The following is a 25,401-nucleotide window of genomic DNA, read 5'->3' as shown; positions in this document are numbered from 1 at the left end:
GGTTCTGTTGTTGTTGTGGTGGAGGGGTTCTATAGTCTGTTCTGGGGTTCTGTTGTTGTTGTGGTGGAGGGGTTCTATAGTCTGTTCTGGGGTTCTGTTGTTGTTGTGGTGGAGGGGTTCTATAGTCTGTACTGGGGTTCTGTTGTTGTGGTGGAGGGGTTCTATAGTCTGTTCTGGGGTTCTGTTGTTGTTGTGGTGGAGGGGTTCTATAGTCCGTACTGGGGTTCTGTTGTTGTTGTGGTGGAGGGGTTCTATAGTCTGTACTGGGGTTCTGTTGTTGTTGTGGATGGGTTCTATAGTCTGTTCTGGGGTTCTGTTGTTGTTGTGGTGGAGGGTTCTATAGTCTGTACTGGGGTTCTGTTGTTGTTGTGGTGGAGGGGTTCTATAGTCCGTACTGGGGTTCTGTTGTTGTTGTTGTGGTGGAGGGGTTCTATAGTCTGTACTGGGGTTCTGTTCTGTTGTTGTTGTGGTGGAGGGGTTCTATAGTCTGTACTGGGGTTCTGTTGTTGTTGTGGTGGAGGGGTTCTATAGTCTGTATTGGGGTTCTGTTGTTGTTGTGGTGGAGGGGTTCTATAGTCCATACTGGGGTTCTGTTGTTGTTGTGGTGGAGGGGTTCTATAGTCCGTACTGGGGTTCTGTTGTTGTTGTGGTGGAGGGGTTCTATAGTCTGTACTGGGGTTCTGTTGTTGTTGTGGTGGAGGGGTTCTATAGTCTGTACTGGGGTTCTGTTGTTGTTGTGGTGGAGGGGTTCTATAGTCTGTACTGGGGTTCTGTTGTTGTTGTGGTGGAGGGGTTCTATAGTCTGTACTGGGGTTCTGTTGTTGTTGTGGTGGAGGGGTTCTATAGTCTGTACTAGGGTTCTGTTGTTGTTGTGGTGGAGGGGTTCTATAGTCTGTACTGGGGTTCTGTTGTTGTGGTGGATGGGTTCTATAGTCTGTTCTGGGGTTCTGTTGTTGTGGTGGATGGGTTCTATAGTCTGTACTGGGGTTCTGTTGTTGTGGTGGAGGGGTTCTATAGTCTGTACTGGGGTTCTGTTGTTGTTGTGGTGGAGGGGTTCTATAGTCTGTACTGGGGTTCTGTTGTTGTGGTGGATGGGGTTCTATAGTTCTATGTTCTGGGGTTCTGTTGTTGTTGTGGTGGAGGGGTTCTATAGTCTGTACTGGGGTTCTGTTGTTGTTGTGTGTGGAGGGGTTCTATAGTCCGTACTGGGGTTCTGTTCTGGAGGGTTGTTGTGGTGGAGGGGTTCTATAGTCTGTACTGGGGTTCTGTTGTTGTTGTGGTGGAGGGGTTCTATAGTCCATCTGTACTGGGGTTCTGTTGTTGTTGGGTGGAGGGGTTCTATAGTCTGTATTGGGGTTCTGTTGTTGTTGTGGTGGAGGGGTTCTATAGTCCATACTGGGGTTCTGTTGTTGTTGTGGTGGAGGGGAGAGATAGTCCGTACTGGGGTTCTGTTGTTGTTGTGGTGGAGGGGTTCTATAGTCCGTACTGGGGTTCTGTTGTTGTTGTGGTGGAGGGGTTCTATAGTCTGTCCTGGGGTTCTGTTGTTGTGGTGGATGGGTTCTATAGTCTGTTCTGGGGTTCTGTTGTTGTGGTGGATGGGTTCTATAGTCTGTACTGGGGTTCTGTTGTTGTTGTGGTGGAGGGGTTCTATAGTCTGTACTGGGGTTCTGTTGTTGTTGTGGTGGATGGGTTCTATAGTCCGTACTGGGGTTCTGTTGTTGTTGTGGATGGGTTCTATAGTCTGTTCTGGGGTTCTGTTGTTGTGGTGGATGGGTTCTATAGTCTGTACTGGGGTTCTGTTGTTGTTGTGGTGGAGGGGTTCTATAGTCTGTACTGGGGATCTGTAGTGTTGGCTGGAGGGGGACAGTTTCGTGGGGGGGGGAGCTAAGGGGTTCAGAGGACAGTCCTATAGGAGGGGCTAGGGGGTCGGGACAGTTCCGTGGGTGGGGGGTGGGGGTTAAGTGGCTAGGGGGAGGTAGCAGTGACCATCTGCTTTTAATTCAATAGGATTCATTTAATCCCATTAGATTTGGGAGACCTTGAAAAAGCCACACAGCATTACTCCTCTGGTGCCCAGTCAAATAATATCCATGACAACAGGATGCTGTTAAAACACACGACAGATGTTTCATCAACACTATTAAGGGAGAGTTAAAACACACGACAGATGTTTCATCAACACTATTAAGGGTATCAAGAGTCAGGGAGGTTTATTTCTATATCCCTCCTTCCATGCTGACTATCACTCTGTCATATAAGTTACTCATTAGCAGAGAGAGAGAGAAGAGAGAGAGAGAGAGAGAGAGAGCTAAGGGAGAGAGGGAGACAGAGAGAGAGAGAGAGACAGAGAGAGGGAGAGAGAGCGAGCTATGGGAGAGAGGGAGAGAGCTAGAGGGAGCTAGGAGAGAGGGAGAGGGAGAGAAGGGAGAGAGAGAGAGAGCTAGGGAGAGAGGGAGAGAGAGAGAGAGAGGAGAGAGAGCTAAGGGAGAGAGAGAGAGAGCTAAGGGAGAGAGAGAGAGAGAGAGAGAGAGCTAAGGGAGAGAGGGAGAGAGCTAAGGGAGAGAGAGACAGAGAGAGAGAGAGCTAAGGGAGAGAGGGAGAGCTAAGGGAGAGAGGGAGAGAGAGAGAGAGCTATGGGAGAGAGAGAGCTAGAGAGAAGGGAGAGAGAGAGAGAGCTAAGGGAGAGGAGACAGAGAGAGAGAGAGAGAGAGAGAAGGGAGAGAGGGAGAGCTAAGGGAGAGAGAGAGACAGAGAGAGAGAGAGAGCTACGGGAGAGAGGGAGAGCTAAGGGAGAGAGGGAGAGCTAAGGGAGAGAGGGAGAGAGAGCTAAGGGAGAGAGAGAGAGAGAGAGAGCTAGGAGGAGAGAGAGAGAGCTAAGGGAGAGAGAGAGCTAAGGGAGAGAGAGAGAGAGAAGGGAGAGCTAAGGGAGAGAGAGACAGAGAGCTATGGGAGAGAGAGAGCTAGGGAGAGAGGGAGAGCTAAGGGAGAGAGGGAGAGAGCTAGGAGAGAGAAGAGAACCTTCACACACTGTTGGTTTGGGTGATCATTGATATATCTGTTTAATGGTGTTTATTAAAGTACTGTATATCAGAAACCTAGCGATCTGTGACAGAAGGCATTATACCGACCTGCAAGGAGCTCATTAAATCAGACTGAACATGTTCAATACATTGGACATAATAAGCTGGTTTACGTTCCAGCTACAACAGTCTTCATCAGGATCTAAGAAGACATTTTAAGACCTGGTCCTTCCATCTTCAGAGAACATATCTGGGGAGTTACCGTCCTCCTCACATCTCTACTCGCTAAGCGTTGTTAGGAAGTAGATCTCAGGAAGTCTCTTATCTCGCTTACCACCGTTCCCAGGGTCAAGGTCTCTCCTCCCGGCTGCAGCCCACTCAGAGTCCCTGGAACAGCCTGGTTCCCTCAGCCCTGCCTTGTCCCTGACTCCCTCAGCCCTGCCTTGTCCCAGACTCCCTGTTTCCTCAGCCCTGCCTTGTCCCTGACTCCCTGTTTCCCTCAGCCCTGCCTTGTCCCTGACTCCCTGTTTCCCTCAGCCCTGCCTTGTCCCTGACTCCCTGTTTCCCTCTGCCTAGCCTTGTCCCTGACTCCCTGTTTCCCTCAGCCCTGCCTTGTCCCTGCCTTGTCCCTGACCCCCTGTTTCCCTCAGCCCAGCCTTGTCCCTGACTCCCTGTTTCCCTCAGCCCTGCCTTGTCCCTGTAACAGCCTGTTTCCCTCAGCCCTGCCTTGTCCCTGACTCCCTGTTTCCCTCAGCCCTGCCTTGTCCCTGACTCCCTGTTTCCTCAGCCCTGCCTTGTCCCAGACTCCCTGTTTCCTCAGCCCTGCCTTGTCCCTGACTCCCTGTTTCCCTCAGCCCTGCCTTGTCCCTGACTCCCTGTTTCCCTCAGCCCTGCCTTGTCCCTGACTCCCTGTTTCCCTCTGCCTAGCCTTGTCCCTGACTCCCTGTTTCCCTCAGCCCTGCCTTGTCCCTGCCTTGTCCCTGACCCCCTGTTTCCCTCAGCCCAGCCTTGTTGACTCCCTGTTTCCCTCAGCCCTGCCTTGTCCCTGTAACAGCCTGTTTCCCTCAGCCCTGCCTTGTCCCTGACTCCCTGTTTCCCTCAGCCCTGCCTTGTCCCTGACTCCCTGTTTCCTCAGCCCTGCCTTGTCCCTGACTCCCTGTTTCCTCAGCCCTGCCTTGTCCCTGACTCCCTGTTTCCCTCAGCCCTGCCTTGTCCCTGACTCCCTGTTTCCCTCAGCCCTGCCTTGTCCCTGACTTCCTGTTTCCCTCAGCCCTGCCTTGTCCCTGACTCCCTGTTTCCCTCAGCTCTGCCTTGTCCCTGACTTGTCCCTGCATTAGTCCTGCCAGTCTGCATTAGTCCTGCCAGTCTGCAGGAGGACTGCCCGCATTAGTCCTGCAGGTCTGCATTAGTCCTGTCAGTCTGCATTAGTCCTGTCAGTCTGCATTAGTCCTGCCAGTCTGCATTAGTCATGTCAGTCTGCATTAGTCCTGCAGGTCTGCATTAGTCCTGTCAGTCTGCATTAGTCCTGCAGGTCTGCATTAGTCCTGTCAGTCTGCATTAGTCCTGTCAGTCTGCATTAGTCCTGCCAGTCTTCAGGAGTCCTGTCTGCATTAGTCCTGCCAGTCTGCAGGATCCCTGTCTGCATTAGCCATGTCAGTCTGCATTAGTCCTGCCAGTCTGCATTAGTCCTGCCAGTCTGCATTAGTCCTGACAGTCTGCATTAGCCATGTCAGTCTGCATTAGTCCTGCCAGTCTGCAGGATCCCTGTCTGCATTAGCCATGTCAGTCTGCATTAGTCCTGCCAGTCTGCATTAGCCATGTCAGTCTGCATTAGTCCTGCTAGTCTGCATTAGTCCTGTCAGTCTGCATTAGTCCTGTCAGTCTGCATTAGTCCTGCAGGTCTGCATTAGTCCTGTCAGTCTGCATTAGTCCTGCCAGTCTTCAGGAGTCCTGTCTGCATTAGTTCTGCCAGTCTGCATTAGTCATGTCAGTCTACATTAGTCATTAGTCCTGCCAGTCTGCATTAGTCCTGTCAGTCTTCATTAGTCCTGCATTAGTCTGCAGGAACCCAGTCTGCATTAGTCCTGCCAGTCTGCATTAGTCCTGCCAATCTAGGAGGACATTAGTCCTGCCAGTCTGCAAGAACCCTGTCTGCATTAGCCATGTCAGTCTGCATTAGTCCAGTCTGCATTAGTCAGTCAGTCTGCATTAGCATTAGTGCTGTCAGTCTGCATTAGTCCTGCCAGTCTGCAGGAGGACAGTCTGCATTAGTCCTGTCAGTCTGCATTAGTCCTGCCAGTCTGCAGGAGGACTACCTGCATTAGTCCTGCCAGTCTTCAGGAATCCTGTCTGCATTAGTCCTGTCAGTCTGCATTAGTCCTGCCAGTCTTCAGGAGGACTGTCTACATTAGTCCTGCAGGTCTGCATTAGTCCTGTCAGTCTGCATTAGTCCTGTCAGTCTGCATTAGTCCTGCCAGTCTGCAGGAGGACAGTCTGCATTAGTCCTGCCAGTCTGCAGGAACCATGTCTGCATTAGCCATGTCAGTCTGCATTAGTCATGTCAGTCTGCATTAGTCATGTCAGTCTGCATTAGTCCTGCCAGTCTGCAGGAACCAAGTCTGCATTAGTCATGCCAGTCTGCATTAGTCCTGTCAGTCTGCATTAGTCCTGTCAGTCTGCAGGATGCCAGCCTGCATTAGCCATGTCAGTCTGCATTAGTCCTGTCAGTCTGCATTAGTCCTGCCAGTCTGCAGGAACCATGTCTGCATTAGCCATGTCAGTCTGCATTAGTCATGTCATTAGTCCTGCATTAGTCCTGCCAGTCTGCATTAGGAAACCATGTCTGCATTAGCCATGTCAGTCTGCATTAGTCCTGTCAGTCTGCATTAGTCCTGTCAGTCTGCATTAGTCTGCATGTCAGTCTGCATTAGTCCTGCCAGTTCTGCATTAGTCCTGCCAGTCTGCATTAGTCCTGTCAGTCTGCATTAGTCCTGTCAGTCTGCATTAGTCCTGCAGTCTGCATTAGTCCTGCATTAGTCTGCCAGTCTGAGGAACCAAGTGTCAGTCTGCATTAGTCCTGCATTAGTCCAGTCTCTGCATTAGTCCTGTCAGTCTGCATTAGCCATGTCAGTCTGCATTAGTCCTGTCAGTCTGTCTGCATTAGTCCTGCAGTAGTCCTGCCAGTCTGCAGGAACCATGTCTGCATTAGCCATGTCAGTCTGCATTAGCCATGTCAGTCTGCATTAGTCCTGCCAGTCTGCAGGAACCAGGCATTAGCCATGTCTCTGCATTAGTCCTGTCAGTCTGCATTAGCCATGTCAGTCTGCATTAGTCATGTCAGTCTGCATTAGTCCATGTCATGCATTAGTCATGTCAGTCTGCATTAGTCCTGCAGGAACAGTCTGCATTAGTCATGTCAGTCTGCATTAGTCCTGTCAGTCTGCATTAGTCCTGCCAGTCTGCATTAGTCCTGCAGTCTGCATTAGTCCTGTCAGTCTGCATTAGTCCTGTCAGTCTGCATTAGTCCTGCCAGTCTGCATCCTAGTCCATTAGTCCTGCCAGTCTGCATTAGTCCTGTCAGTCTGCATTAGTCCTGCCTGTCTTCAGGAACCCTGTCTGCATTAGTCCCACCAGCCTGCATTAGTCCTGCCAGTCTGTAGGATGCCTGTCTGCATTAGTCTCGCCAGTCTGCAAGAACCCTGTCTGCATTAGCCTTGTCAGTCTGCATTAGTCCAGTCAGTCTGCATTAGTCCTGCCTGTCTGCATTAGTCCCGCCAGTCTGCATTAGTCCCGCCAGACTTCAGGAACCATGTCTGCATTAGCCATGTCAGTCTGCATTAGTCCTGCATTAGTCTCTGCATTAGTCCTGCAGTCATGCATTAGTCCTGCCAGTCTGCATTAGTCCTGCCAGTCTGCATTAGTCCTCTGCCAGTCTGCATTAGTCCTGTCAGTCTGCATTAGTCCTGCCAGTCTGCATTAGTCCTGTCAGTCTGCATTAGTCCTGCCAGTCTGCATTAGTCCTGTCAGTCTGCATTAGTCCTGCCTGTCTTCAGGAACCCTGTCTGCATTAGTCCCACCAGCCTGCATTAGTCCTGCCAGTCTGTAGGATGCCTGTCTGCATTAGTCTCGCCAGTCTGCAAGAACCCTGTCTGCATTAGCCTTGTCAGTCTGCATTAGTCCAGTCAGTCTGCATTAGTCCTGCCTGTCTGCATTAGTCCCGCCAGTCTGCATTAGTCCCGCCAGACTTCAGGAGGCCTACCTAGCCTAGCCTCTGTTCCCCGCCTGTGTTGGCTACAAACCTGGGTTCAAACAGTATTTGTTCTCTTCAGAATCCTATTTGAACCCTGAGGTCTGGTTGGATCAGCCAGCGTAGCGGGAGCTTGTCCCCTGCCCTGGCCTGGCAGGAGGGGAACAAACTAATTGCCAGACGGTCTTCCAGGCCCTCAGCCCCTACTGGGCTCTGCTGGTCTGGTCCAGGCTGGCAGAGTGACACCACACTGTGATCCAACAATAGAACACACTCTGTCCCTAATGGAGCCCTGTCCTTTATGTTGTGCACTGCTACTGATCAGGGTGTGTGTGTGTGTGTGTGTGTGTGTGTGTGTGTGTGTGTGTGTGTGTGTGTGTGTGCCACTACATAGGGAACAGTTGTCCATTTGAGATACAAGCAGAACCTTATTGTCAAACTGCAACAGGAAGGAAAGGGACAGATGGACTGATCACGTGACTCACCATGACCCCTGACTCCCGGCTCTACACTCTCTTCCATGGTGACTCACCCTGACCCCTGACCCCTGGCTAGTAGCTACACCTGGACATGGCATGATAGCATGACTAGTATGTCATGTTCACACATGTTGTTGAACACAGACAACAAAAAAACCTGTCCCCTTTCCCTTTCACTGTTTGTGTGTCCCAAAAGGCACCATATCATTTCCTAAATAGTGCACAACATTTGACCAAGGCCCAGTATGCACTACATAGGGAATAAGATGCCATTTGTGACGTAGCCTGTGGCCTAATGAGCTCTCAGCAGCAGGAAACGTTGGGCTTGTCAATGGAGAAGGGCCCGGCTGTGAAGAGAAGACACCTGTGGTGTTCACTGGGCCGCCTCTTTCTGCTTCAACACAGGGTCTGGGTGGTGTCTACTGGGCCACCTCTTTCTCCTTCAACACAGGGTCTGGGTGGTGTCTACTGGGCCACCTCTTTCTGCTTCAACACAGGGTCTGGGTGGTGTCTACTGGGCCACCTCTTTCTCCTTCAACACAGGGTCTGGGTGGTGTCTACTGGGCCACCTCTTTCTGCTTCAACACAGGGTCTGGGTGGTGTCTACTGGGCCACCTCTTTCTGCTTCAACACAGGGTCTGGGTGGTGTCTACTGGGCCACCTCTTTCTCCTTCAACACAGGGTCTGGGTGGTGTCTGCTGGGGTCTGGGTGGTGTCTACTCCGTTTTCTGCTTCAACACAGGGTCTGGGTGGTGTCTACTGGGCCACCTCTTTCTCTTCAACACAGGGTCTGGGTGGTGTCTACTGGGCCACCTCTTTCTGCTTCAACACAGGGTCTGGGTGGTGTCTACTGGGCCACCTCTTTCTGCTTCAACACAGGGTCTGGGTGGTGTCTACTGGGCTAGCTCGTTCTGCTGTGACAACACATGGAGTTGGGTTGATATAGTCATGGTAGGATACATGAGTGACAACACAAGGAGTTGGGTTGATATAGTCATGGTAGGATACATGATAGTGACAACACATGGAGTTGGGTTGATATAGTCATGGTAGGATACATGATGGTGACAACACATGGAGTTGGGTTGATATAGTCATGGTAGGATACATGATAGTGACAACACATGGAGTTGGGTTGATATAGTCATGGTAGGATACATGATAGTGACAACACATGGAGTTGGGTTGATATAGTCATGGTAGGATACATGATAGTGACAACACATGGAGTTGGGTTGATATAGTCATGGTAGGATACATGATAGTGACAACACATGGAGTTGGGTTGATATAGTCATGGTAGGATAAATGATAGTGACAACACATGGAGTTGGGTTGATATAGTCATGGTAGGATACATGATAGTGACAACACATGGAGTTGGGTTGATATAGTCATGGTAGGATAAATGATAGTGACAACACATGGAGTTGGGTTGATATAGTCATGGTAGGATATAGTATTTCTTACAATCTTCTATTTTGACTGGAATTGTGTTGGTCCTTGTTAATAAGCACAACATTTATTCCAGTTCTCAAACAGTTTAACTGAATACCTTCTTCATCAGATTGGGCTGTTTTCACCTCTTCTTCTTCTCAGAATTGATCAACCAGCCCGTTACCACGGTTACAGAAAGAAAGAAAAACATTTCGGGTGCCCTTTTTTTTTTTTTTTTGTATGAGCACATGACCCCCTCAAAAGGGTCTGTGTATGGCTCTGTAGTTACGCCTGCTGCCTAAAGAGCTACTCGACTAACTAACCATGGTAATTTCAACAGAACTATGACTGACAGCAGCACTACTCAGAAGAATGTGGATATAGAAGACTCTGTAGAAGATAACAGAGGACATGTAGCCATCTGTAAACCCTCACAGAGACACGTTTCACATCCATCTGTCAAATAAATGAACTAGAGCCTGTTGTTGTTGTTGTTGTTTCATTCAGGATGTTTATTTTGGAATGGATTGTGTTTACTGGGCCACCTCTTTCAAATAAATGAACTAGAGCCTGTTGTTGTTGTTGATGTTTATTTTGGAATGGATTGTGTTTACTGGGCCACCTCTTTCAAATAAATGAACTAGAGCCTGTTGTTGTTGTTGTTGATGTTTATTTTGGAATGGATTGTGTTTACTGGGCCACCTCTTTCAAATAAATGAACTAGAGCCTGTTGTTGTTGTTGATGTTTATTTTGGAATGGATTGTGTTTACTGGGCCACCTCTTTCAAATAAATGAACTAGAGCCTGTTGTTGTTGTTGTTGTTGTTGATGTTTATTTTGGAATGGATTGTGTTTACTGGGCCACCTCTTTCAAATAAATGAACTAGAGCCTGTTGTTGTTGTTGTTGATGTTTATTTTGGAATGGATTGTGTTTACTGGGCCACCTCTTTCAAATAAATGAACTAGAGCCTGTTGTTGTTGTTGATGTTTATTTTGGAATGGATTGTGTTTACTGGGCCACCTCTTTCAAATAAATGAACTAGAGCCTGTTGTTGTTGTTGTTGTTTATTTTGGAATGGATTGTGTTTTACAACTAATGCCTGTCGTGTCCATCAACTGTCGATCGATGGGTTTGGCTCGTTTCATGTAGAAAATGCATTTGCTTGTCAGCTGAAAGTAAACGTAGCTATCAATCACAAAGACTAAAGACCATTAGAGGACCAAGAAACACCAGGTCTCTGGAAAGCTCGTTAATTGTCAAAGGACATTTTGGTCATCCTGGGTAAAAGACAGTCAGAGACACACAAACAACGATCATGTGTTTTGAGAATTAATCGGGGCGGCAGCATAGCCTAGTGGTTAGAGCGTTGGACTAGTAACCAAAAAGTTGCAAGATTGAATCCCCGAGCTGACAAGGTAAAAAATCTGTTGTTCTGCCACCTGAACAAGGCAGTTAACCCACTGTTCCTAGGCCGTCATCGAAAATAAGAATTTGTTCTTAACTGACTTGCCTAGTTAAATAAAGGTGTAAATGTTTTTTTGAGAAAGAATGAAGGGTTTCTTGTTTTTGAACTGATCACTTGTTTCCAGGTAGATGTGACTGCTGCCTCTTCTCTATCTACTGTACCCACCTCGACTTCCAGTGGACGTTGGGGGGCTTCCACAATGTTGCTATACAGCTACAGGGCTGATTGAAGGTAGATGTGACTGCTGCCTCTTCTCTATCTACTGTACCCACCTCGACTTCTAATGGACGTTGGGGGGCTTCCACAATGTTGCTATACAGCTACAGGGCTGATTGAAAGTAGATGTGACTGCTTACAACCTCATGCTAATCACATTAGCCTACGTTAGCTCAACCGTCCCGTGGACTAATAATGTGGAGTCGTCCAGGTCCAGAGGAGGCACAGCAGACCCAGATCTGGACCCCTCCACCATGCTGGACTGTTGGGATAAGGTTATTTTGGTGGTAGGCTGTGTTGGGATAAGGTTATTTTGGTGGTAGGCTGTGTTGGGACAAGGTTATTTTGGTGGTAGGCTGTGATGGGATAAGGTTATTTTGGTGGTATGCTGTGTTGGGATAAGGTTATTTTGGTGGTAGGATGTGTTGGGATAAGGTTATTTTGGTGGTAGGCAGTGTTGGGCTTTCTGTTATTTTGGTGGTAGGCAGTGTTGGGATAAGGTTATTTTGGTGGTAGGCAGTGTTGGGCTTGGGATGGTTGGTGGTAGGCTGTGTTGGGATAAGGTTATTTTGGTGGTAGGCAGTGTTGGGATAAGGTTATTTTGGTGGTAGGCTGTGTTGGGATAAGGTTATTTTGGTGGTAGGCTGTGATGGGATAAGGTTATTTTGGTGGTAGGCTGTGTTGGGATAAGGTTATTTTGGTGGTAGGCAGTGTTGGGATAAGGTTATTTTGGTGGTAGGCAGTGTTGGGATAAGGTTATTTTGGTGGTAGGCAGTGTTGGGATAAGGTTATTTTGGTGGTAGGCATGTTGGGATATTATTTTGGTTATTTTGGTGGTTAGGCTGTGTTGGGATAAGGTTATTTTGGTGGTAGGCAGTGTTGGGATAAGGTTATTTTGGTGGTAGTTGGGATAAGTGTTTTGGTGGTAGGCAGTGATAAGGTTATTTTGGTGGTAGGCAGTGTTGGGATAAGGTTATTTTGGTGGTAGGCTGTGTTGGGATAAGGTTATTTTGGTGGTAGGCTGTGTTGGGATAAGGTTATTTTGGTGGTAGGCACCCGTTGGGATAAGGTTATTTTGGTGGTAGGCAGTGTTGGGCTTTCTGTTATTTTGGTGGTAGGCAGTGTTGGGATAAGGTTATTTTGGTGGTAGGCTGTGTTGGGATAAGGTTATTTTGGTGGTAGGCTGTGTTGGGATAAGGTTATTTTGGTGGTAGGCTGTGTTGGGTGGTAGGCAGTGTTGGGACAGTAAGGTTATTTTGGTGGTAGGCAGTGTTGGGATAAGGTTATTTTGGTGGTAGGCAGTGTTGGGATAAGGTTATTTTGGTGGTAGGCAGTGTTGGGATAAGGTTATTTTGGTGGTAGGCAGTGTTGGGATAAGGTTATTTTGGTGGTAGGCAGTGTTGGGATAAGGTTATTTTGGTGGTAGGCAGTGTTGGGATAAGGTTATTTTGGTGGTAGGCAGTGTTGGGATAAGGTTATTTTGGTGGTAGGCTGTGTTGGGATAAGGTTATTTTGGTGGTAGGCAGTGTTGGGTTTTCTGTTATTTTGGTGGTAGGCAGTGTTGGGATAAGGTTATTTTGGTGGTGTGGTAGGCAGTGTTGGGATAAGGTGGTGGTAGGCAGTGTTGGGATAAGGTTATTTTGGTGGTAGGCAGTGTTGGGATAAGGTTATTTTGGTGGTAGGCAGTGTTAAGGTGGTGGTAGGTTATTTTGGTGGTAGTGTTGGGATAAGGTTATTTTGGTGGTAGGCTGTGTTGGGATAAGGTTATTTTGGTGGTAGGCAGTGTTGGGATAAGGTTATTTTGGTGGTTTTGGTAGGCATAAGGTTATTTTGGTGGTAGGCAGTGTTGGGATAAGGTTATTTTGGTGGTAGGCAGTGTTGGGATAAGGTTATTTTGGTGGTAGGCAGTGTTGGGATAAGGTTATTTTGGTGGTAGGCAGTATTTTGGTGGTAGGCAGTGTTGGGATAAGGTTATTTTGGTGGTAGGCAGTGTTGGGATAAGGTTATTTTGGTGGTAGGCAGTGTTGGGATAAGGTTATTTTGGTGGTAGGCTGTGTTGGGATAAGGTTATTTTGGTGGTAGGCAGTGTTGGGATAAGTTATTTTGGTGGTAGGCTGTGTTGGGATAAGGTTATTTTGGTGGTAGGCAGTGTTGGGATAAGGTTATTTTGGTGGTAGGCAGTGTTGGGATAAGGTTATTTTGGTGGTAGGCAGTGTTGGGATTCTGTTATTTTGGTGGTAGGCAGTGTTGGGATAAGTTATTTTGGTGGTAGGCAGTGTTATTTTGGTGGTAGGCAGTGTTGGGATAAGGTTATTTTGGTGGTAGGCAGTGTTGGGATAAGGTTATTTTGGTGGCAGTGTTGGGAGGGTTATTTTGGTGTTGGGATAAGGTTATTTTGGTGGTAGGCAGTGTTGGGATAAGGTTATTTTGGTGGTAGGCAGTGTTGGGATAAGGTTATTTTGGTGGTAGGCAGTGTTGGGATAAGGTTATTTTGGTGGTAGGCAGTGTTGGGATAAGGTTATTTTGGTGGTAGGCAGTGTTGGGATAAGGTTATTTTGGTGGTAGGCAGTGTTGGGTTTTCTGTTATTTTGGTGGTAGGCAGTGTTGGGTTTTCTGTTATTTTGGTGGTAGACAGTGTTGGGTATTCTGTTATTTTGGTGGTAGGCAGTGTTGGGATAAGGTTATTTTGGTGGTAGGCAGTGTTGGGATAAGGTTATTTTGGTGGTAGGCAGTGTTGGGTATTCTGTTATTTTGGTGGTAGGCAGTGTTGGGATTTTGGTGGTAGGCTGTTATTTTGGTGGTAGGCAGTGTTGGGATAAGGTTATTTTGGTGGTTGTTGGATAAGGTTATTTTGGTGGTAGGCAGTGTTGGGATAAGGTTATTTTGGTGGTAGGCAGTGTTGGGATAAGGTTATTTTGGTGGTAGGCAGTGTTGGGATAAGGTTATTTTGGTGGTAGGCAGTGTTGGGATAAGGTTATAGACAGTGTTGGGTATTCTGTTATTTTGGTGGTAGGCAGTGTTGGGATAAGGTTATTTTGGTGGTAGGCTGTTATTTTTTTGGTGGTAGGCAGTGTTGGGATTTTGGTGGTAGACAGTTGGGTGTTGGGATGTTATTTTGGTGGTAGACAGTGTTGGGATAAGGTTATTTTGGTGGTAGGCAGTGTTGGGATAAGGTTATTTTGGTGGTAGGCAGTGTTGGGATTTATTTTGGTGGTAGGCAGTGTTGGGTATTCTGTTATTTTGGTGGTAGGCAGTGTTGGGTTTTCTGTTATTTTGGTGGTAGGCAGTGTTGGGATAAGGTTATTTTGGTGGTAGGCAGTGTTGGGATAAGGTTATTTTGGTGGTAGGCAGTGTTGGGATAAGGTTATTTTGGTGGTAGGCAGTGTTGGGATAAGGTTATTTTGGTGGTAGGCAGTGTTGGGATAAGGTTATTTTGGTGGTAGGCAGTGTTGGGATAAGGTTATTTTGGTGGTAGGCAGTGTTGGGATAAGGTTATTTTGTTGGTAGACAGTGTTGGGTTTTCTGTTATTTTGTTGGTAGACAGTGTTGGGTTTTCTGTTATTTTGTTGGTAGGCTGTGTTGGGTTTTCGCCAAACATAGCGGTGTTGATTGTGCCCAAAAAGGTCCATTTGGGACATGATGCACGGTCCAGAGTATGGACTTCAGGTTCTTCAGGTTTGTCCAGGGGGTTTCTGACCAAGTTAAGACGGACAGTTTGGTTCTTTTTTTAACAGCAGAGCCTTTCTTCCTAGCACCCCTACCACGGGTGGCATTTTGATTCAGTGGTCTCCTTATTGTTGAAGCACAGTTACCTGAGACGCAACAAGGGAGGTCCGCACATCTCTAGATGTTATCTTTTGGGTTGACTTTTACCTGATTTATGATTGTTCCTGTGGCTCTTTGGGATACTTCGGTCATGTTAAATACTCCCCATTTGTAAATGATAAGCCTCACAAGTGAACTGATGGAGCTCAAATCATTTTGAGACGATTTTACAGCCTTCTCCCAGACTGATGTGTTCTCACTACCCTCGTCCTGATGTCCTCTGATCTCTTTTCCTCTCTGTATGGTCTGCTTTACATTCACCTGGACGGGTAACATTAAACTGAGCAGGTATCTCTCTATTTATCAGAGTCCCGCCCCCCCTAACCATCTCTCCTTTGATTGGTTCATTTGATACCCAATTATTGACCCACCTGATTCTACTTATTAACTACTTGATTTAACCCAATGCAACTCGAGGTTCACTTATCTTTTAATGTTGTTTTTCTTACTACAATCATGATTTCACCTACACCAACATGGTATTGACGGACATAGTATATAAACCTGTTTATGTCCGATTAAAAAAGACTGGATCTGAGTAAATGAAGATTTCATGGTAATAAAAATAAAAAACATCTGTAAATTACAGGAGGAGTTCACATACCTTCCATCAGTACTGTATGTAGTTCCAGATCTGTCCACACTGAAGGGGTTGAGGAAGAACGGCTACAGGGGGTCTCCTTTACAGCCACTCAGTTAGACCATACATACAAGGGATCACACATCCAGTCTGTGATATATATAAACTGTAACTGAGATTTCAGCATTGATAAATTCCCCCCCAAAAAAAACAACTTTTGCAGCTGGTACGCCCACCCACTAAGCCTGGACACAGTGACACGGTGTGTAATTGATGTAAAACCATGTGATTACTCTACCAGGCTCTACTGCCTGTCTACAGCTCCAGGTGCAGCTAGCTACCAGGTTGCTTCCAAAATATGGCATCCTATTCCCAACCCTACGGCTCCTGGTTAAATGTAGTGCACTATGTAGGGGAAAGGATGCCATTTGGGAAGCAGTGTCGACATCATTTTTCGAGCATCATATTCAAAGTGACTTTGTTGAGCTTCACGATCAATTTGAGACACTTTCTGATGATTTGGACCTGGCGCACGGAAAAAATGCTAATTATCGTTCCCGTGACTCGAATGGGATTTGTGCCACAAATGCTAAAAACGTTAGCATGTGGAAACAGTGGCAGGGAAACTCAACCAAAGCATGGTTCTCTGTCATACCTTGTCCATAGACTGCGTACAGGGTCAGGAAACCAACGTGACGTCATTCCGGTGAACTATCCCTTCATTTGTTTTTTTTCCTGTAATGATTTTGTGTCGATATTGATGAAAATGAGGCCTGGGTTTATTCTAAGGAAAAACAATCTAGCTATTGTTTAGCTAACGTTGGCTAACGTTAGCATTCAACTAGCTAGCCTATTTTAAGTTAGTATGATGTGAATATGAAAAGTTTATGTCAATTGGACATTTCTCCCAATACCTCTACTTCAACTCTCTTCAATAAGCTTTACCTCTCACTCTATACAATTCTGTTGATCTCTTTGCCTCTGGAACCCCTCCAAGCCCAGACCCTCTCTAGCTTCAGACCTCCTCAGACCCTCTCTAACCTCAGACTCTCTCTAACCGCAGACCCTCTCTGACCCCAGACTCTCTCTAACTGCAGACCCTCTCTGACCCCAGACCCTCTCTGACCTCAGACCCTCTCTGACACCAGACCCTCTCTAACCCCAGACCCCCTCTGACCCCCTCTAACCCCAGACCCTCTCTAACCCCAGACCCTCTCTAACCCCAGGCCCTCAATAACCCCAGACCCCCTCAGACCCTCTCTAAACCCAGACCCTCTCTAACCCCAGGCCCTCAATAACCCCAGACCCCCTCAGACCCTCTCTAACCCCAGGCCTTCAATAACCCCAGACCCCCTCAGACCCTCTCTAACCCCAGGCCCTCAATAACCACAGACCCCCTCAGACCCTCTCTAACCCCAGGCCCACAATAACCCCAGACCCCCTCAGACCCTCTCTAACCCCAGGCCCTCTCTAACCTCAGACCCACTCAGACCCTCTCTAACCCCAGGCCCTCTCTAACCTCAGACCCTCTCTGACCCCAGACCCTCTCTGACCCCAGACCCTCTCTGACCCCAGACCCTCTCTAACCCCAGACCCTCTCTGACAACCCTCATACCCCAGACCCTCTCTAACCCCAGACCCCCTCAGATCCTCTCTAATCCCAGACCCTCTCTAACCTCAGACCCTCTCTAACCACAGACCCTCTCTGACCTCAGAACCTCTCTAACCCCAGACCCTCTCTAACCTCAGATCCTCTAACCCCAGACCCCCTCAGACCCCCTCTAACCCCAGACCCTCAATAACCTTATATCCTCTCTGACCCCAGACCCTCTTTGACCCCAGACCCTCTCTAACCTCAGACCCCCTCTAACCTCAGACCCTCAATAACCCCAGACCCCCTCTAACCCCAGACCCTCTCTAACCCCAGACCCCCTCAGACCCGCTCTAACCCCAGACCCCCTCAGACCCTCTCTAACATCAGATTTTCTCACCAATAGGTTTCAGCTGTCTTTGTGATGACCGAATGTAGACTACAAGCTGCAGTATGCATGTGAGAGGAGGCCAGAACAGGAAATACTATTTCACAAACTATTTCAGGACACTTCCAACCCCTCGTTGCTGTTATTCCATGTTATTACCTGATGTCATTACTATAGTACAGACACATATGAAGTACGGTGAGACTAATAACAAACATATCAGAAAAGTAGGCCGAGTTGCTGTCGTGTTAAATACTCCCCATTTGTAAATGATTAGCCTCACAAGTGAACTGATGGAGCTCAAATCATTTCGAGATGATTTTATAGCCTTCTCCCAGACTGATGTGTTCTCACTACCCTCGTCCTAATAACAAACATATCAGAATAGTAGCCTATTGGTCTTCAGACATTATGGCATTATGGTTTGATACATAGTTAATACACAGTTAATACATAGTCTAATGGTTAGAGCGTCGGACTAGCAACAAGAAAGGTTGTAAGATCGAATCCCCGAGCTGACAAGGTAAAAGATCTGTCGTTCTGCCCCTGAACAAGGCAGTTAACCCACTGTTCCGAGGCCGTCGTTGTAAATAAGAATGTGTTCTTAATTGACTTGCCTAGTTAAATAAATAAATAACAAACAGACACATTTAGTCGTGCATTAGCCTATCGTCAAAATTGAGGGAAGCCAAACCAAAACTTCCCGAGTTTCTGAGAGAAAACGTTCAGCACTGAATAAAAACATTGTGGTTGCTTGAGCCTATCAATTTCAAAAGCTAATGTGTCCATCGTGTTTTAATGTAACATAACAAAAAGGTTTGAATAAATTGGGTGGGATACAAAGACACAGTTAACATCCAAATACAATTTCGAATTACTGCGTGACATTTTCGATACGAACGGAATGGGGGATTGAATTGGAGAGAGCGCCTCAAACTTACCCTTTATAGAACCGAGAGAAGTGAGATATGTTTCCCAAAGCTTTTAAAGAACACGAACCAGTAGATATATCCAAAATGTTACGACACTGTCCTCGGGAATGACTAATAATCACTGATAAATCCAATAGTACGGGCGCAGCAACAGCGTTCAGTTCAGTCATGTGCTCATTCCTCACCGCGAGGTTCGCTCTGTGGTTGAAGTGTCCGTCCACCCGTTTCCATACGCGCAGCGCTACACCTCGAAGGTATGGTAGAGTACTGGACGCTCACACCCCCCACTAAAAACTAGCATTGTTAACATTTCAAATAATAGGGCTTTTTCTTCGAGACAGCTTGAACTCAACTGCTATTTTGATTGGCATTCGTTATATACAGTAGGACCCAAATCATGCGTAATAACTTTCACACCGTTTTTTTCTTGGTAGCCTATAACACAAAATAACATTTCATCCATTTGTGATGTTTTTCTTTCATGTTGGATGTTTTACAGGTGCAGCACAGATGGGCACTCAAGAGACAGGAGGGTATTTATGACACCATATTCCCTCTTTCACTCTTGTGTCCCTCCTTTCAGATCACGACTCTTAGTTTAAAACCTTCCCCTCCCTCTATTCTCACCCCTGAGTCTGACCCCTTCTCACCCCTTCTCATCCAGACTAATTTGCCTTAAGCAATAAAACACCCTTTAATATAATTACATTTCAATTTAAGGGTTTTATTGGCAAGTGAAGTAGATAATAAACAACAGTGAAACAAACAATAAAACATTAACAGTAAATATTATACTCACAAAAGTTCCAAAATAATAAAGACATTTCAAATGTGATATTATGTCTTTATTCAGTGTTGTAACGATGTGCAAATAGTTTAAAGTACAAAAGGGAAAATAAATAAACATAAATATGGGTTGTATTTACAATGGTGTTTGTTCTTCACTGGTTGCCCTTTTCTTGTGCAACAGGTCACAAATCTTGCTGCTGTGATGTCACACTGTGGTATTTCACCCCAGTAGATATGAGAGTTCATCAATCTTGGGTTTGTTTTTGAATTCTTTGTGGTTCTGTGTTATCTGAGGGAAATATGTGTCTCTCTAATATGGTCATACATTCAGGAAGGAGGTTAGGAAGTGCAGCTCAGTTTCCACCTCATTTTGTCACATGAGCCGAATTCAACAGTGAAAATGCTGACATACAAGCACTTAACCAACAATGCAGTTTTAAGAAAAATAAGTGTTAAGAAAGTCAATGTGGAGGCTATATACAGGGTGTTACGGTACAGAGTCGATGTGGAGGCTATATACAGGATGTTACGGTACAGAGTCAATGTGGAGGCTATATACAGGGTATTACGGTACAGAGTCAATGTGGAGGCTATATACAGGGTGTTACGGTACAGAGTCAATGTGGAGGCTATATACAGGATGTTACGGTACAGAGTCAATGTGGAGGCTATATACAGGGGGTACCGGTACAGAGTCAATGTGGAGGCTATATACAGGGGGGTACCGGTACAGAGTCAATGTGCGGAGGCTATATACAGGGGGTACCGGTACAGAGTCAATGTGGAGGCTATATACAGGGGGTACCGGTACAGAGTCAATGTGGAGGCTATATACAGGGGGTACCAGTACTGAGTCAATGTGGAGGCTATATACAGGGGGTACCAGTACTGAGTCAATGTGGAGGCTATATACAGGGTGTTACGGTACAGAGTCAATGTGGAGGCTATATACAGGGTATTACGGTACAGAGTCAATGTGGAGACTATATACAGGTGGTACCGGTACAGAGTCAATGTGGAGGCTATATACAGGTGGTACCGGTACAGAGTCAATGTGGAGGCTATATACAGGGGTACCGGTACAGAGTCAATGTGGAGGCTATATACAGGGGGGTGGAGACTATATACAGGTACCGGTACAGAGTCAATGTGGAGGCTATATACAGGGGTACCAGTACAGAGTCAATGTGGAGGCTATATACAGGGTGTTACGGTACAGAGTCAATGTGGAGGCTATATACAGGGTATTACGGTACAGAGTCAATGTGGAGACTATATACAGGTGGTACCGGTACAGAGTCAATGTGGAGGCTATATACAGGTGGTACCGGTACAGAGTCAATGTGGAGGCTATATACAGGGGTACCAGTACAGAGTCAATGTGGAGACTATATACAGGTGGTACCGGTACAGAGTCAATGTGGAGGCTATATACAGGGGTACCAATACAGAGTCAATGTGGAGACTATATACAGGTGGTACCGGTACAGAGTCAATGTGGAGGCTATATACAGGGGGTACCGGTACAGAGTCAATGTGGAGGCTATATACAGGGGTACCAATACAGAGTCAATGTGGAGGCTATATACAGGGTATTACGGTACAGAGTCAATGTGGAGGCTATATACAGGGTGTTACGGTACAGAGTCAATGTGGAGGCTATATACAGGGGGACTTGTACAGAGTCAATGTGGAGGCTATATACAGGGGTACTGGTACAGAGTCAATGTGGAGGCTATATACAGGGGGTACCGGTACAGAGTCAATATGCGGGGGCTATATACAGGGGTGTCGTTACAGAGTCAATGTGGAGGCTATATACAGGGGTACCAGTACAGAGTCAATGTGGAGGCTATATACAGGGGTACTGGTACAGAGTCAATGTGGAGGCTATATACAGGGGGTACCGGTACAGAGTCAATATGCGGGGGCTATATACAGGGGTGTCGTTACAGAATCAATGTGGAGGCTATATACAGGGGGTGTCGTTACAGAGTCAATGTGGAGGCTATATACAGGGGGTACCAGTACAGAGTCAATGTGGAGGCTATATACAGGGGTACTGGTACAGAGTCAATGTGGAGGCTATATACAGGGGGTACCGGTACAGAGTCAATATGGGGGGCTATATACAGGGGTACGTTACAGAGTCAATGTGGAGGCTATATACAGGGGTACCAGTACAGAGTCAATGTGGAGGCTATATACAGGGGGTACTGGTACAGAGTCAATGTGGAGGCTATATACAGGGGGTACCGGTACAGAGTCAATGTGGAGGCTATATACAGGGGGTACCAGTACAGAGTCAATGTGGAGGCTATATACAGGGGTACGGTACAGAGTCAATGTGGAGGCTATATACAGGGGGTACCGGTACAGAGTCAATATGGGGGGCTATATACAGGGGGTGTCGTTACAGAGTCAATGTGGAGGCTATATACAGGGGTACCAGTACAGAGTCAATGTGGAGGCTATATACAGGGGGTACTGGTACAGAGTCAATGTGGAGGCTATATACAGGGGGTACCGGTACAGAGTCAATATGGGGGGCTATATACAGGGGGTGTCGTTACAGAGTCAATGTGGAGGCTATATACAGGGGGTGTCGGTACAGAGTCAATGTGGAGGCTATATACAGGGGGTACCGGTACAGAGTCAATGTGGAGGCTATATACAGGGGTACCAGTACAGAGTCAATGTGGAGGCTATATACAGGGGTACTGGTACAGAGTCAATGTGGAGGCTATATACAGGGGGTACTGGTACAGAGTCAATGTGGAGGATATATACAGGGGTACTGGTACAGAGTCAATGTGGAGGATATATACAGGGGTACCAGGGTCAATGTGGAGGCTATATACAGGGGGTACTGGTACAGAGTCAATGTGGAGGCTATATACAGGGGTGTACTGGTACAGAGTCAATGTGGAGGCTATATACAGGGGGTACTGGTACAGAGTCAATGTGGAGGCTATATACAGGGGGGTACCGGTACAGAGTCAATGTGGAGGCTATATACAGGGGGGCACCGGTTAGTCGTGGTAATTGAGGTAATATGTACATGTATTTAGAGTTAAAGTGACTATGCATAGATAATAAACAGAGAAAATGGGGGATGGCCATTTGATTAGCTGTTCAGGAGTCTTATGGCTTGGGGGTAGAAGCTGTTAAGAAGCCTGTTGGACCCATACTTGGTGCTTCTTTCTGCTACCGCTTGCCGTGCGGTAGCAGAGAGAACAGTCTATGACTAGGGTGTCTGGAGTCTGAAAAGATTTGGCATGGGTCCTCAGATCCTCATAAAGCTCTACAGCTGCACCATCGAGAGCATCCTGACGGGTTGCATCACCGCCTGGTATGGCAGCTGCTTGGCCTCCGACCGCCAGGCACTACAGAGGGTAGTGCGTACGGCCCAGTACATCACTGGGGCCAAGCTTCCTGCCATCCAGGCAGTGTCAGAGGAAGGCCCTAAAAATTGCCAAAGTCTCCTGAGGGGGAATAGGCGTTTTCGTGCCCTCTTCACGACTGTCTTGGTGTGTTTGAACCATGATAGTTTGTTAGTGATGTGAACACCAAGGAACTTGAAGCTCTCGACCTGCTCCACTACAGCTCCGTCGATGAGAATGGGGGCGTGCTCAGTCCTCCTTTTCCTGTAGTCCACAATCATCTTCTTTGTCTTGATCACTCTGAGGGAGACGTTGTTATCCTGACACCACACTGCCAGGTCTCTGACCTCCTCCCTATAGGCTGTCTCATCGTTGTCGGTGATCAGGTCTACCACTGTCGTGTTGTCGGCAAACTTAATGATGGTGTTGGAGTCGTGCCTGGCCATGCAGTCATGAGTGAACATGAGGGGACTGAGCACGCACCCCTGACCCACCCTTACCAGAATCCAGTTGCAGAGGGAGGTGTTTAGTGGCGGCAGGGTAGCCTAGTGGTTAGAGCGTTGGGCTAGTAACCGAAAGGTTGCAAGTTCAAATCCCCGAGCTGACAAGGTACAAATCTGTCGTTCTGCCCATGAACAGGCAGTTAACCCACTGTTCCTAGGCCGTCATTGAAAATAAGAATTTGTTCTTAACTGACTTGCCTAGTAAAATAAAGGTAAAATAAAATAAAATAAATTAGTCCCAGGGTCCTTAGCTTAGTAATGAGCTTTGAGGGCACTGTGGTGTTGAACGCTGAGCTGTAGTCAATGAACAGCATTCTCACATAGGTGTTCCTTTTGTCCAGGTGGGAAAGGGCAGTGTGGAGTGCGATAGAGATCGCATCATCTGTAGATCTGTTAGGGCGGTATGCAAATTGGAGTGGGTTTCTGGTATAATGGTGTTGACGTGAGCCATGGTAGACCAGCCAGGTCTGCCTTTGGTGGTCTTTCTCAATAGCAAGGCTACGCTCACTGAGTCTGTACATAGCCTTGTAGAGGTGGACCTTGTTGTAAAGGCTGTTCGAGTCCAGGGTGGAGTGGTTGGCCAGGTAGACATTAGCTTTTGAGGCACAGTCTCGCAAAATGCTTGTATTCGCCCGCTGTATGGTGGGAGGGTGAATGACCTTTCCGTAGTACAGCACCCTATTCAACTCCCTATTCAGCACCCTATTCAGCACCCTATTCAACTCCCTATTCAGCACCCTATTCAACTCCCTATTCAACTATGGGCCATGGTCAAAAGTAGTGAACTTTTATAGGGAACAGAGATGTTGGGGAATAGAGTGCTATTTGGAATACAGACAACGTGAACACAACAAGGTTGGAATCTTTCCTCTCATTTCTTCTGTCTGTCTGCATTCTAGAACATTTCTTCTGTCTGACTGCATTCTCAAATATTTCTTCTGTCTGACTGCATTCTAGAACATTTCTTCTGCCTGCCTGCATTCTCGAACATTTCTTCTGTCTGACTGCATTCTAGAACATTTCTTCTGTCTGCCTGCATTCTAGAACATTTCTTCTGTCTGACTGCATTCTAGAACATTTCTTCTGTCTGACTGCATTCTAGAACATTTCTTCTGTCTGTCTGTCTGACTGCATTCTAGAACATTTCTTCTGTCTGTCTCTGTCTGACTGCATTCTAGAACATTTCTTCAGTCTGTCTCTGTCTGACTGCATTCTAGAACATTTCTTCTGTCTGTCTCTGTCTGTCTGCATTCTAGAACATTTCTTCTGTCTGACTGCATTCTAGAACATGTCTTCTGTCTGACTGCATTCTAGAACATTTCTTCTGTCTGCCTGCATTCTAGAACATTTCTTCTGTCTGACTGCATTCTAGAACATTTCTTCTGTCTGACTGCATTCTAGAACATTTCTTCTGTCTGTCTCTGTCTGACTGCATTCTAGAACATTTCTTCTGTCTGTCTCTGTCTGACTGCATTCTAGAACATTTCTTCTGTCTGTCTCTGTCTGACTGCATTCTAGAACATTTCTTCTGTCTGTCTCTGTCTGACTGCATTCTCGAACATTTCTTCTGTCTGTCTCTGTCTGACTGCATTCTCGAACATTTCTTCTGTCTGTCTCTGTCTGACTGCATTCTCAAACATTTCTTCTGTCTGACTGCATTCTAGAACATTTCTTCTGTCTGTCTCTGTCTGACTGCATTCTAGAACATTTCTTCTGTCTGACTGCATTCTAGAACATGTCTTCTGTCTGACTGCTTTCTAGAGCATTTATTCTGTCTGACTATTCTAGAACATTTCTTCTGTCTGACTGCATTCTAGAACATTTCTTCTGTCTGACTGCATTCTAGAACATTTCTTCTGTCTGTCTCTGTCTGACTGCATTCTCGAACATTTCTTCTGTCTGTCTCTGTCTGACTGCATTCTCGAACATTTCTTCTGTCTGTCTCTGTCTGACTGCATTCTCAAACATTTCTTCTGTCTGACTGCATTCTCGAACATTTCTTCTGTCTGTCTCTGTCTGACTGCATTCTCAAACATTTCTTCTGTCTGACTGCATTCTAGAACATTTCTTCTGTCTGTCTCTGTCTGACTGCATTCTAGAACATTTCTTCCGTCTGACTGCATTCTAGAACATGTCTTCTGTCTGACTGCTTTCTAGAGCATTTATTCTGTCTGACTGCATTCTAGAACATTTATTCTGTCTGACTGCATTCTAGAACATTTCTTCTGTCTGACTGCATTCTAGAACATTTCTTCTGTCTGTCTCTGTCTGACTGCATTCTAGAACATTTCTTCTGTCTGACTTCACTCTAGAACATTTCTTCTGTCTGACTGCATTCTAGAACATTTCTTCTGTCTGACTGCATTCTAGAACATTTCTTCTGTCTGACTGCATTCTAGAACATTTCTTCTGTCTGTCTCTGTCTGACTGCATTCTAGAACATTTCTTCTGTCTGTCTCTGTCTGACTGCATTCTAGAACATTTCTTCTGTCTGACTGCTTTCTAGAGCATTTCTTCTGTCTGCCTGCATTCTAGAACATTTCTT

At 46.6% G+C, this 25,401-nt stretch overlaps 1 pseudogene; it reads right to left on the bottom strand.

Moving 5' to 3' along the window:
• Nucleotides 1-18,690, bottom strand: part of LOC121844956 — a 59,651-nt pseudogene extending 40,961 nt beyond the window's left edge.
• Nucleotides 18,691-25,401: the final 6,711 nt, after the last annotated feature.

The sequence above is a fragment of the Oncorhynchus tshawytscha genome, unplaced genomic scaffold (assembly GCF_018296145.1).
Source record: "Oncorhynchus tshawytscha isolate Ot180627B unplaced genomic scaffold, Otsh_v2.0 Un_contig_7502_pilon_pilon, whole genome shotgun sequence".
NCBI lineage: Eukaryota > Metazoa > Chordata > Actinopteri > Salmoniformes > Salmonidae > Oncorhynchus > Oncorhynchus tshawytscha.
The sequence above is the reverse complement of the archived record's forward strand: the minus strand, read 5'-3'. Positions and strand labels throughout refer to the sequence as shown.